This window comes from Coenobita brevimanus, chromosome 54 (assembly GCF_032717465.1).
Source record: "Coenobita brevimanus isolate Jiangsu-jjx chromosome 54, ASM3271746v2, whole genome shotgun sequence".
NCBI lineage: Eukaryota > Metazoa > Arthropoda > Malacostraca > Decapoda > Coenobitidae > Coenobita > Coenobita brevimanus.
In genome coordinates, this window is record NC_137007.1 from 24286232 (window position 1) to 24300559 (window position 14328).

Here is a 14328-nt window from a genome sequence, read left to right on the forward strand (position 1 = left end):
TCCAAGAAAAAAACAAAAACAATACGAAAGAGTGCCAAATTCAAGATCCGTTCATTTCGAGATGCCTGGACACAGTGCGTTTGAAAGACTGGAGATCATAGGAAATAGGAAATACAGACATAGGGAGACAGTTCCACAGTTGACATGTTGCATAAATGAAGGGCTGGGAGTTACGGTTAACTCTTGCATTAGACAGTTGGATAGAAAAGGGATGAGAGTTTGTTGCTAGACAGGTGCTACGCGCCCGTCGTAGAGGTGAAGGGATGCAAGCAGACAGTTCAGAGGGGCAGTGAAAATTGAAGTAACGATAGAAAAAAGATAAAGATGCAACAGTGCGGCGAAGAGACAGAGATTGAAGGGGGCCAGCAAGAGGAGGTGAGTTGATGAGGCAAAAAGCCTTTGACTCCACCCTATTCAGAAGAGCTGTATGTGGGGAGCATCCCCACACATGAGAGTTGTACTTTACACAACGAATAAAACCCGTGCACAAAGTCAACAACTGTGCAGGGGTAAAGAAGGCACGGAGCCTAGAACTACTATATCATACTCCTTTAAATATCGGCGAGTTGCAAGCATTATATTAAAAAATATGTTTTCTCATCTCTAGTTGCCTAACATTATGGGAAAGTAAATTACTGTCTATGTTATCCACCGGTGTTCATCTCTCCGACTTACTTTTGACGTAAGGTATACTAGACCTACGTCGATTAATTTCATATGTAGTAGACTGTTCCGCATTATTATCAGATCTGCATCCTTTACCGTGTTCTGTACGTTGTTGTTATATCTGGGTCCATTTCTGTTTGTTGGGAAGGACATTGTGTACAGCAGTTATATTTAACAAAACCGTGCGGTATATCATCATAGAAAGATAAACACGTAATAATTCATATTTACAGTACGTTTGCTGAGGTCTGTATTTCTATGCCTTTATACTTTGTGACTGTAGCTTAATATGTACCATTTCAAGTCTATATATGATATGTATTTCCATGGGGTTCAGTGTTTTCCTGCGATACAAAGCCAAGCCCCCACCCCTTGTAACGTTACGGCTGTTTGTAATAACACTTTGAAATTTATTAACTGCTACAACATTCCATAAAATTTTGACAATTCAGTGATACAAAGATGTTAACCGGAAAGAAGATATCACAGTTCATTAATAAATTCTTAGAGTCCTTCATTCCCCTGACGTAGTTGTCCTTTTTTTCTACCATCAGACGACTTTACTCAGCTTTATAGAGACTTTTCGTACTGGGATGGTTAGATAATTTACCCCCTCGACAAGAGATTTCTAAGTTTAGTAAAATCGTCTGGAAGTAGCAAGAACAAAGTAATAAAAGACATCACTGGACTGAAAGGGTCAATGATATTTGGGTGGTGTGGGGTCACCATTTCCTCACCTGACCTCTTTAGTCAGGTTACCCTTACGCCACTGCATGTTACTTTCACCATATTCTTGCTACCGCCAGACGATTTCATTCAACTGGGGACAATATTTTCGAACTGGAGGGGTTACATATAGCTTTAATTCTTCACTGCCTGGGAGCTTTCCTTAACTGAATAAATTTTTTCTGGTACGAATAAGAATACCTACAAATATTAGTTCATCGTAATGAAGTGGTTACCCCAGGGGTCGGGCAGCCTGATCATTGGTTTAGAGACTCACGTGACATTTCTTGTGTTGTACCTGTTTAGACAGTGGACTACTTCAGCCTGCAGTTCATTGGTTTCAGGTTCTGAGCCTGGAGCAACAACAAAAAATAACAATAATGAAAGCTTATGTTCCCGTCGTCATACACTGTTCCACCTCAGAAAATATGCACAAACCTGTCTGACGTGCAGATCAGTAACATGCAGCCCAGGTGCGTCACGGCTGAGTACAACACCATTACGATACTTTTTTTTTTATTATTACTGCTGCATCAGACCAAGAATCCATACATATCATTACTGGAGGGTTACGTACTATTTCTTCTCTCTTACTGATTCGTCCCCTACTCTGGCCACCTCAGCAATTAGCCGTGGTATCATTACGTCCAGTCCAGTGTAATTACAATACACTCACTCGCTCCTCTTTGCTAGAATGGCGTCATTTATTATACCGGTACTACTTTTCATACATCACACTCTTCTATCCTGCTTAAAGAGAGATCTTGTGGTGAAGGCGATACAAATAATTTCCACTACGTCTACAACAACACTTCTGTTTATGTTGTATTTCCGGGCAAGAACTTTGTCTTAGAAGGCCCTTGGCAGCAAAGGAGAAAAGAGTGCTCAGTGAATCCCTTTACTTCCCTACATCTTCCGTCTATATATTGTTTCATACTTGATATGTTACTGGTTACCTGTGCACCTGAATATACAGATGTGGTTATGAATTTGGCGGTTCTTGTGTGTGTGTGTGTGTGTGTGTGTGTGTGAGAGAGAGAGAGAGAGAGAGAGAGAGAGACAGACAGACAGACAGAGAGAGAGAGAGAGAGAGAGAGAGAGACAGACAGACAGACAGAGAGCGAGAGAGAGAATTTTAGTATTTCGGCGGGGCAAAATATAGCGATAGGGAAAATGTGGATATTGCTCTTTGAAAAACCCGTAAAAATGTGTTTGTGAGGAGGAAGTGGATATAGGATACGCATATTTTACACCAATAAGCCGCTACCACACCTTTACCCGGCCCCGCCACGCTATGCTAACACCACCATCACTATCACCACCCCAGCACCCTGTCACTATCACCACCACACCTCACTTTCACCACCACCATCATCTCAATTTTTGGTCACTATCACCACCATAGCTCAGTATCACCATCACTACCATCACCTCATCTCCCTCATTATCACCAACATAGTTCATTTTCGCAACTTCTATCGGCAAACAGTTTAGTTCTGCTGTTACCATCACGGCTAACTTTCACCATCACCATCACCACACAAGTCTTTATTATCATCACCACCATCACCACACAGATCTCTGTCTGCATCCCCACTACCACATTCTGTTATGCAAAAGAGAAAGAACCCATCACCGCCCACCACGACCACCACGTCTCTCTATCACTATAAACACCACCACAGCTCCCTATTACCACCATCACGACCACAGTTCACTGTCACCACCACCACCACAACTCACTACCAGCACCATAACTCTCACCACCACTACTCAATATGACCACCGCCACCACGATTCACTCACCAACACAGTTCAGTATCACCACCATTGCTCACTATCACCACCATTGCTCAATCTCACTACCATAGTTTGTTAGCACCACAACTGCCCCTTATCATCACAAATCATTATCTCCACCACAGCTTTTTTGCACCACTGCACCACCGCTATTCACTATTATCGTCACAATTCACTATCATTACCACAGCTCACTACCACCATCACGACCACAGATTCATGTCATCACCACCATTACAGTTCACTAGCATCACCACAGCTCAGTGACACTGCCACAGCCTAATATCATCTCCATAGCCCACAGTCACCACCACGCCCACAGCTTAGTATCATCATCGCGGTTCACCATCACCACCGCAACTCACCCTCACCACTGCAGCTCACTGTCAGCATCATAGCTCACTGTAGCTACCATCACCTTTACAGCTTACTAACACCATCACCTCCACCATAGCTACTATTATCACCACAGCTCACTGTCACTACCCTCTCTACTCCAGCTTGATATCATGACCACAGCTCACTTTCACCACCACCATCAACACAAATACAGTTCATTGTCACCATCAAGGATCACTAATCATCACAAATCACCACCAGAGTTAATTATCACCACCATTATTATTATTGCTCGTGTAGCGCTGTAAGATTTAAGGCACAGTCTACTATAAATCACGATTCATAAGTACCATATATGTCATCTTTATCATCACAACTCATTACCCTGCCATCATCACACTTAACATCATCATTACAATATTCATTACTTTATACCACTGCCTCACTTGTCACAACCATTCTCACTTCACACTACTACCTCCATCTATGTAGCCGATCACCACTACCACCAACGCTACCACCACAGAATGCCACCACAACCACAGTTCACCATAACCAGTATCACCACCATCACTACCACTAAAGCAAAGGAGCAGTCAGCCATCTCACCACAGTCTTATTCACCACACACCACTGCTACCATTACTCCAGCCTACCTCCACACTTCAATACCACAACCACTACCACTACCACATAGCACCATCTCCATACATTACCAGTACCTCACCACCACTACCACAACATTAGCACTACGACTACTACATACCATCGCCACCCTCACCCCATCCCTGACCACCACAACCATTACTACCATATATCACCATCACCACTACCACCTCTCACTATAGCTACCACCATCACCACAGACACAACCACCACCACCACCACCTCCACAACAACATATCACTACAGTCACCACAACAACTACCATTACTACACTACCACCACAACAGCACCATCACCACACTACCACCACAACAAAACCATCACCACTGCCACAGCCACTACCACCACCACCTCACCAGCCGCACCCCCCCCCCACCAGTAAAACAGCAGACCTCTTTAACGTCGAAAATCCCATGGTTCTCCACGTAACTCCGCCCTAACGGTTTAACCTACGCTGCCTGCACACGTAAACTTGCCTCTATACAGGAAGCTTTGCGTTTCTCTGTGTTTATGTTTGTGTGCACATATTTTTCGCTATTTTTAAGAGAATATGTGTGCGTGTACGTGTGTTTCTGTGCTGAGGGAGAAAGAAAAGGTTCATGTGTGTGTGTGTGTGTGTGTGTGTGTGTGTGTGTGTGTGTGTGTGTGTGTGTGTGTGTGTGTGTAAGTACTTTTAAGTGTGATGTTTGGATTTACTGTTTCTTCTTCAGCCATTGTTTGTATGCCAAAACAGTAAGAGAAATGTGTATGAGAGGTTCTGTGTATTGTGTGTTAGTGAAAGAGAATTCACACACACACACACACACACACACACAGAAATATATATATATATATATATATATATATATATGTGTGTGTGTGTGTGTGTGTGTGTGTGTGTGTGTGTGTGCGGCTGTGTAATATTTGCATATGGAAGCGCACATAAAACCTTCATCTTGCTGTTGTGTATGTGTCTATATACATGCGTGTGTGTGTGTGTGTCTGTGTGTGCCTGCCTCTGTATGTGCGTTTATATGCAAATCTTTCTGTGTACCCTAGAATGAATTTGTATGCTAATATGTGATTCTTATTGCCTACACACACACACACACACACACACACACACACACACACACACACACACACACACACCACTACAGTAACACTAATTAAACTTCCTCTACGTGAAGCAATATTCCTTTCCTCTCAGAAAGCCCAGGCAAAAACACGGACGCAAAGGAAAAAAAAAGGAAAGAAATTAAGGCAAAAACAGAAAAAACTAAAGACATTACCCCGAACTAATGATGTTTCTCTTACTGTTTCGCTCACCACAGACCAACGTACCTGGAAAAGAGAGAAAAAATGAAACAAACTGGCAAATGATGATGCTTTGCAACATATAAGTATTACCATGTGAGGCCTTTCAGTGGGATGTGGTTGTTCTTTTTCCTGCCGCTAAATATTTTTATTCCGTTTAACGCCTTTACCACGAAGAAATTTACAACACATAGAATGAGCACGGTTGCTGTGTTCTGAGCGGTGTGTGTGTGTGTGTGTGTGTGTGTGTGTGTGTGTGTGTGTGTGTGTGTGTGTGTGTGTGTGTGTGTGTGTGTGGACAAAATATCTCAGACAGTCTCTACCCGATTTTAACCAAACATGGTGGAAGGGTTGAGAGTCAGCCAATGAGGACACCTATTGTTTTTGTCAACAATAGGTCAAACGTAAGGTCACAGGTCAAGGTCAAAGTTCGACCTTTGTTTGTTAACAAAATAACTAATAGCTTTAATCATGTTTTAAACTTGGTGGAAATCTTGAAGGTCAGCCAGGGAGTAAAACGGTTGTTTTGTTGGACAACAGGTCAAAAGTCAGAGTCATCAGTGTCATAGTACAAGATTAACATTAATCAGCCTTTATCTGATTTAAGCGAAACTTTATGGAAGGGTTATGGATAAGATTAAAGGATTTACTTTGACGGCAATCAAAGGTCAAGGTCATAGGAAAACATCAAGGATCAAGATCACAGAGCAAGGTTAGCTCGAACAGTATCTGGTTTGAACTAAACTGCAGGGAAGAGTTAAAGATCAGGCACGAAATAAGGGATTCAGTTATGAAATCAATCAAAATTTAAGGTTACCTGGACAAGATGTAAGTTCTACCTGGATGTACAGTATGTGTGTGAACAAAGTAATTAAAACATTTCTGATATGATCTGGATCTATTCTGGTGGATGACTTGAGGATCGCCAACAAAATTGACCTATTTTTTTTACAATAGGACAAAGGTCACGGCTACATGGCCAGGTCAACTTAAAGCTTTTATCCAATGTAATCTAAACTTTGTGGGAGGGTTCACTATAAAACAGGGATAAAGCGTTTAATTCTGTGAACAACAAGTCTAAGGTTAAGGTCACAGGGAAAGGTCAAAGTTCAAGGTCATTTTAGTCAACCCAAGCAGTTCTCATCTGATTTAAATCAAAGTTGATGGAAGTGTTAAGGGTTAGGCAAGAAAGACGTAATTCGACTTTGAGAGTAAAATGCCGACTGCCATTGTCACAGGGCAGTGTCAACTACTCAGCCTTTAGACCATTTGGTTGACGCGGGTGTTGTGCTCTCTCAGTGCACCTCCCTCCCCACTTTTTTATTCTTATTTGCAGTCTACCGAATAGAGGATTTGATATTGTTTAGGGGAAATCTCTTGTAATGAAAGGGTTAACTAAGGTTATATCTAACCCACCAAGATATAAAAGACTCTCCTTTGGTGAATGTAATTCCTGGAGACATCAAAAATGAATAAAAATGACGTGGCCGTTGTGAAGAGATTAAAGTACACCGGTCGTAGTGACGGGGTCATTAATCCGTCGCTCCTGCCCACGCACTACTTCATGCAGCTTAAAAAAAAAAAAAAAAAAAAATTGTTATGAGGTTACAAGAGGAAAGATGTCAAGGAAAGAGGGAACACGTTATCTAGAAAGGAATGGAAGTGTGACATGAGTATTTTTTAAAAGTTCATAATTCTTGTCCATTTTTCTTTTCTAGTCTTTAGATTCCATCTGTCTCATGCATGACGTATGCATGCATGCATGTACATATGTATGTATGTATGCATGTATGTATGTAACGGCTGACTTGCACACGCCTGACATTGGTGGGCAGCTGTATTATACACGTTCAAATTGTTTTACGGTCCTGAGGGACAACTGATCTGTATGATCGGGGAAAACCACTTTGTCACTAGAAAAATGCTCCCTCACCCCCATAGAATCACGCTGGGTTATAGATGTAGAAGGCATTATGAAATGTAAGGCAACAAGTATATGTAGACACTGGCTGTGTCCGTGAGTGAGTGAGTCTGTATTATATTATGGGAGGAACCTCAACCAGGCACGAACATGTGAAATAAAATGAAAGGATAAACTACCCTCTTAAATGTTCGCACCGGAGTGGTACTGAGCCCAACTCAGAAGAAATGGTAGGCGTACACAGTACCCACCCAACTGCAGGAGGCTCAGTGTATGACGTGAAAAGCTAGGATAGGATAATACAGTAATTACGATAACGGTGAAGGTGATGGTAATGACGATTACCATGAATTAAGCATGAAAGAATAACGAGAAACAAGAAAACCTGTAATGCACATCATAATTACGTTGAGTGCTGGTACGGAAGGAATACAGTACGTTTCAGAATCATTCGCTTTATATTGCTGTATTGCACTGTACTGAGGTGACTGTAAGGGTCATTGCACTGAGCGCCGTTGTACTGTACCTCTTCCTTGTTAGTATGTTTCTGGATGTGGCTCAGAGGAGAATATAAGGATACACTATGTAAAATAAAATCGCCAATGAAGAACTGCTAAAGAGTCTCTTGTCCCAGAGAGAATATGGAAAAAAATACTGCTACTCCTCCGTGCTTATCGCTTTGAAGTAGAGGATAAAGAATTTTAAAGCAATAATGTACGTCTCATTTCAACAAGCAAACAGTTCTTTTTTATTGTACTATTCAATGTGCTGCGTGAACTTGGACTATCTCTCTCATACTTTAAACTACCAATGGAAAAATAAACCTGGGGAAACAACATTCTGCTCAGATTCCAAGGTCCAAATTGTAACGGTGCTCATACTGTTGGACATAAATATTCATGGATACAAAACAGTTCCATTACACTGTATGGCAACTTTGTCTGAACCAAATGAGATTCTGTCCAACTAACCAGTGTTGAAGTTTCGCGTCATGTATTCAGCACCCCAGGCACGTAAAACAAATACTAACCGTGATTGTACACTCTTGAGTCATGGTTCCTGCTCATCCACTACTCCCACCACTGGCTGCAGAGAAGTTGTAGCCAGGGTTTCAGGCCAGAGACGTATCATCTATGGTTATGGTCGTCGTGGGAAGCTTTACTTAAACAGCACATGTGAAGCAGTTCATGGTGATGCAGTAAATCGCGTAGTCTAGCAAAACTTCGAATCACCACCTAATCACTTGACAGGTTTCCATTCAAGCGGGAAGCCAAAACCACGACCTCTCTTAAGTCAGTGGTGGGGGTCGAGGATGATCATAAACGGCGAGTGTAGAGGACATTCACCGAAACACCCACACTTCATGCATATTACACCGATGAGCGGCAGAAAATTTTACTCATCTCAGAGAAAACGCCCAGATCCCCACTATGAGGAAGGGCTGCACATAATATTGTATCATACTACACATTTTGCAAACATGATACGAGAGGCAAGGACACACACAACTTCAGGTACTGCTTTACGTCCTGATAAAAACGCAGCCATCTCATTACCAACAACAAAAAAACAAAAGAGAATAAAAGAGGAAGAGCAGTCGCAGGAAGAGATATGAAATAGAAAGGAAGAGGTAGGAAGAACTGAAAGAGAGAAAATTATCTGAAAATGAGAGAAAGAGAGGTGAGACAGTAAGACTGGTGAAAGACAGGATGAGACGTGAATGCGAGAGGGAGACGCGTGAAAGAGAGAGATAGAGGTAACAGAGCAGGAAAAGATGTGACAAAGGACGATAAAAAGGAAGAGATGCAAACACAGAAAGGAGAAAGAAACAAGAAGTGAAAGAAAATAAGAATGGTGAAAGAGACAGAGAAGAAGTGAGAAAGGAAGAAAGAGACGTGATAAAGAGGAAGAGACATGAAAAAGAGAAGAGTGGAAGAGGTGAAAGTGAAAAAAGAAGTGGGGGAAGAGAAGTGAAAGAGAGAGACAGGCAAAGGTGGAAGACAAACAGGAAATGGCAGCGGAAATGGGGTAAAGAAATGACAGGACACAGCGGACGGCCGAAATAACGTAAGAGGATTAACAGAGGCCGAAGCTGGAGATGAGGACAAAGAAGAATGAGGGTAAGGGAAGGTCACAACCAGATATGAGAAAAAGAGAGAGAAAGAAGGGGGGGGGGTAAGCTGCCACTATTTCATCACCGGCTTCACAAAAATTTCTAAATGTTCCTGTTTCTCACCGACACAACTTCATTTTGTGGTCGGTTCCGTGAGTCACTTGCTGTCATCGGAAAACTGTATTTCCTGTCATATTTATCACCTCTTACTTTGTGCAGTTCCTGGTCGTGTCCTCTTGGCCGTCTGTCTGTGGGTATTCTGTGGTCTGTCTTGTCAATAGCTTCTTTCCCTGTTACACATTTGCACAACAGTATCATATCTCACCCTTTTCTTTTTCTTTGCTTTTTTCTCTGAGTCTGAACTTAGTCATCTCTTCATCGCTTAATTTCTCCAGACTAGGCAACCATATTGAGGTTATTTCTTATATTCTTTAAGTTCTGTGTGTGTGTGTGTGTGTGTGTGTGTGTGTGTGTGTGTGTGTGTGTGTGTGTGTGTGTGTGTGTGTGTGTGTGTGTGTGTGTGTGTGTGTTCTAGTAAGGGTTTTACACTGCTACAACATCAGCAAGGGTTGACCATATGCAAAATTTATTTGTTCCTAACTCAGTCATAATCTACATACATAACTGCTACTTTCGTTCTGTCCAGTAGTATGCACAATGTACACCTTTCATACTTTTTCATTTGCACGGTCTTCAGGTGGCAACTTTGAGTTAACTTTAATTCCAACATGCTTCTTATTTTTTCCCCCTTAATCTCTATTCTCATTAAGGCGTTTTTCTACTGTTTCCAAAATATGTAACATAATATATTTTTTACGCTGTTTCACTGACCGTTTTAAATTCCTCTGCGATAATTATGAATTAGCCTGAAGTTCTCTGCAAGATGCATTACTTTTCAATGGATTTCAGTATTTTTGCATAATTTCCACACATTCAAATATCTGTTTCATTTTTCTTCATTGTATTATATCATTTCATAATATTACACAAGAACTATGATGTTGTTGCTGTTTTTGCGGAGTCTCCGGGGTCATTTGAACGTAAACTCGGTGGACTGCAGGTTGAAGTCATTCTTCAGAAGTCCATCATCTTTTCGGGGAACAGGGGGGAATGGAGGGACGTCTTTATAATCAAGCAGCAGAGCCGCCCATTTATGTTGGTGCCACCACGTGAAGGCGTCCTTCTCCAGCACCGCAATAAGATTATCATTGGAACTAATAATTATTCCAGTGTAATTTCACTTGCCACCTTTCTCCAGCTTGAGTAACTTTTCGTATTACTGTTCTCATTTTTCCAGTCACTTAAAAACTAATTCCATCAATTTTAGTGGGGTTCCTGTAACTCCTCTATTTTTAAATTTCCAATTAAGTCGTCGATGATGCACACCATCATAAGCTTGCTCGCAGTCATGATAAATACAGTCAACCCATCCAATTCCTTCCTATGTTTTTTGTCGCTGTGGTATGTGGTGACAAATGACTCTCCAACTATAAAGCGGAAATGCTTATTTGAAAATAATCCAAATCAGCAACCAATTGTTCCATAAGTTTTTTTTTTTCTGATATTTTGCATATTACACATATGAGAGAAAGTAGCCCACTGTATTGTTCAACTTTTCTTTAAATTTCGGTTTTTTACACTGGTGCACTTTAAGCTCTATTCCACCTCTTTGGTAATTAATGTATTTTGTCTTAAGTTCACAGATTATTACAAGTAATGGTATACTTACTTCCTCCGCACACAGTTGCGATACCTGGCATGATATTTCATCAGAACATTTCGCTATAGTTTTGTCCATCTAGAGACCTGAAGCTCTGTCTACACATGTGAAGTAGAAGCCAAGGTCGTGCGACTTATGGTCAGTATTTTTTAAAACTACTTTACATATATCTGGGCCGCGCATGTGTAGTATGTTTTGATCAAACAGTCATGGTTAGGTTGTACAACATCCCCAGTGAAGTCGGGTGAGTTTCTTAGTCTGGAAAAAAAAAAAAAAAAAAGTATGGAGATGGGGTAATGTGGCAGAAGAAAAAGAACCTGTTATTGAAAACGAAGAGACAGGAAGAGTAAGGGAAAGGAAAATTGAGACGATAGATGTAAAAAAGAAAAATCATGAAATGGGCATCCACACCACAGGTGTGGAACATTTCCAGGCGAACAATATTGTATTTTTGGCATTTTTCGGGTACATTTTTTTTTTTTTTTTTAAAGAAAAAGTGGTACCACTGGATGGCAATCTTCATGACAGTTTCAGAATGGTACAACATGCAGTGGTTGGCCTAACAGCTGAGGGGGAAAATAGTGCTCCGTTGTTGCCAAGCGGAAATATTTTTGTTGTTTTTTGGCTATATTTGACTTTCTTGTTGGAGGGTTGGGGGGAAGTCTGATAGGACCGGAAGACAATTTTCATGTACTGTAATTGTCAAAATGATGTCATGCAGCGATTGGTTTAATAACTGTGAAGAAAAGTTTTGGTGCATCTCAAGCAGGGAACTTTTATAAGTCATGTGGGGCAAGAAATTTACACACTAAAGTTTGATTGAAGACTAGTGTTATGGCTCGCTTCGTGCATTCGAACAACAAAGAAGATGGTACGTAGGAGAGCAAACGACAGCAGATGGCAAAGGAATAAAGAGAGAAGCATTATGAGGGAACAGAGAGTGAAAAAGACGGAGACAGACGAGACAGAAAGCAATATAAGGACAGAAGGCAGGGTGAGAAGAGAGCTGAGGAAAAGAGAAAAAGTAATATCAAAGGAAAGCGTTAAGGCGGATATACCAATAAATAAAGACAAAAGTGTGGAGGTGAGCTAATGCGAGAGTAAGGCAAGGGAAAGCCAAGACAACTTCAGTGAGACGGAAACAAACAATAAGAAAGAAAGAAACGACGAAAACAAAGACACACACAAGCCGATCAAAATAAAGAAATGAAATGAACTCGCAGAAAAGGGAATATACTCACAGACGCCAATGTTAGAGGAAGGCAGACGGAAAGACAGAAGTACAACGAGAGAAGATAAAGGAAGTATGAAACATGGAGAAATGGATAAAGATGCGATAAACAACAAAGACAACATTTTAGAGCAAATACATGATATTTCCCAAAGCTTGCTTCTTATGTGTAAATAAATGCATTTTCTTGTATTTTTAGATCACCTGAAAAGAATCACAGATCATACAGACTTGAGGGCACGTTCGAATCAAGTACACCTTGCACAGTAAGCGCTTTCGATGCCAAACCAAACATGTGCTTTTACTGGGATGGTTGTTCTGACGTCTGATGGTTCTAGGCCCGTATTTTGGTGACTCAGCGCCCGTGTTCTTACATTTTTGGGCTACAAAATAATTCTAAAAGCCTCAATAAAAAATCTGGAAAGGCTTCTCCATATACCAGATCTAGGTATATACATACCGGTAGTAATTTTCGGAATAATGGCGAGAGGCTGTGGCAACGACCGTTATAATAAGATGAATACCAAAAAGAAATAGAAAAAATATACATCTTCCCTTCGGAAATTGTAATAAAAGCAGACCGAGACTACTATGAGGAGACAACCTCGAGATGAAGGTTAGAGATAAAGAAACCTATATTTAATAGAAAAAAAATGTGGGAAGATAAAAAGTTTTATGAAACGGAGGACAAAAATGGGAAAGAATACAAGAAAGACACAAAGAACAAGTCCCAGAGAGACTATATTTCACTTCGTTACAACCTGTAAACCCCAAACTACTCATCCACACACACACACACACACACACACACACACACACACACACACACACACACACACACACACACACACATTTATTAGTATCTTAGCCTCTAAAGGGAGAAGGGACCGCTCCTCACCGCACCACACCGCACAAGGGTCAACTGTGCAGCGTAATCCAGCGACATCAGCAGCACGGCCCGACAGCAGAGCTGGTTTACCCCTGCCACATCGCAATGGACCCATCCCCATACCCGCACCTGATCTGATCAGCTGATCAGACCAGATGCGGGAGAACATCCCGTCGAGGCCGCTTTACCATTTGTTCATTCACAGTTTCACTCCTTTTATCTCTATCAGGCGCAGCCAGTCTTCCATGCTCTACAGACTGGCACCTAATGCTCTCTTCACACTGTTCATCCATCATAATTGTGGTCTTCCTCCCAGCCTGACACCTTTCACATCCGATCCAGTCATCTTTCTCATCAATCGCTCTTCATCCATTCTCTCAATATGTCCAAACCATCGCAACGTCCTCTGCCTAGCTCGTTCAGCCATCTCTTACATAACTCCAGTTCTCCTTCGCACTATATCATTTCTCACTCAGTCCATACACGTCACTCCACACATACACCTCAGACACCTCATCTCCATTACATTCAAACTTTTCCTCTCTGCTACACCCATATTTCATGTTTCAGCCCCATATAACGCAGTCGGTACCACTACACCCTCATGCAGCCTTCTCTTTACATCCATTCTAAGCGAACGATATCTAAATACTTTTTTATCATTCTTCCCAGCACCCTTCCTACTTCATTAATTCTAAACTTCACTTCTACATCTATTCTTCCATCCACCGCAACATGTGACCCTAAATACTTAAAACACTCTACCTCCTCAAGCAACTCACCATTCAAAAGTATATTCATCCCCTTACCATCTACCAACCTCGTACACTTCATCACTTTCCTCCTATTCTCATTCACACTCAATTTCCTCCTTTCACACACACTTGCAAACTCCTCTACCAACTGTCTCAATCTCTCCTCCGAATCAGACACCAGTGCAGTATCATATGCAAACAGCAGC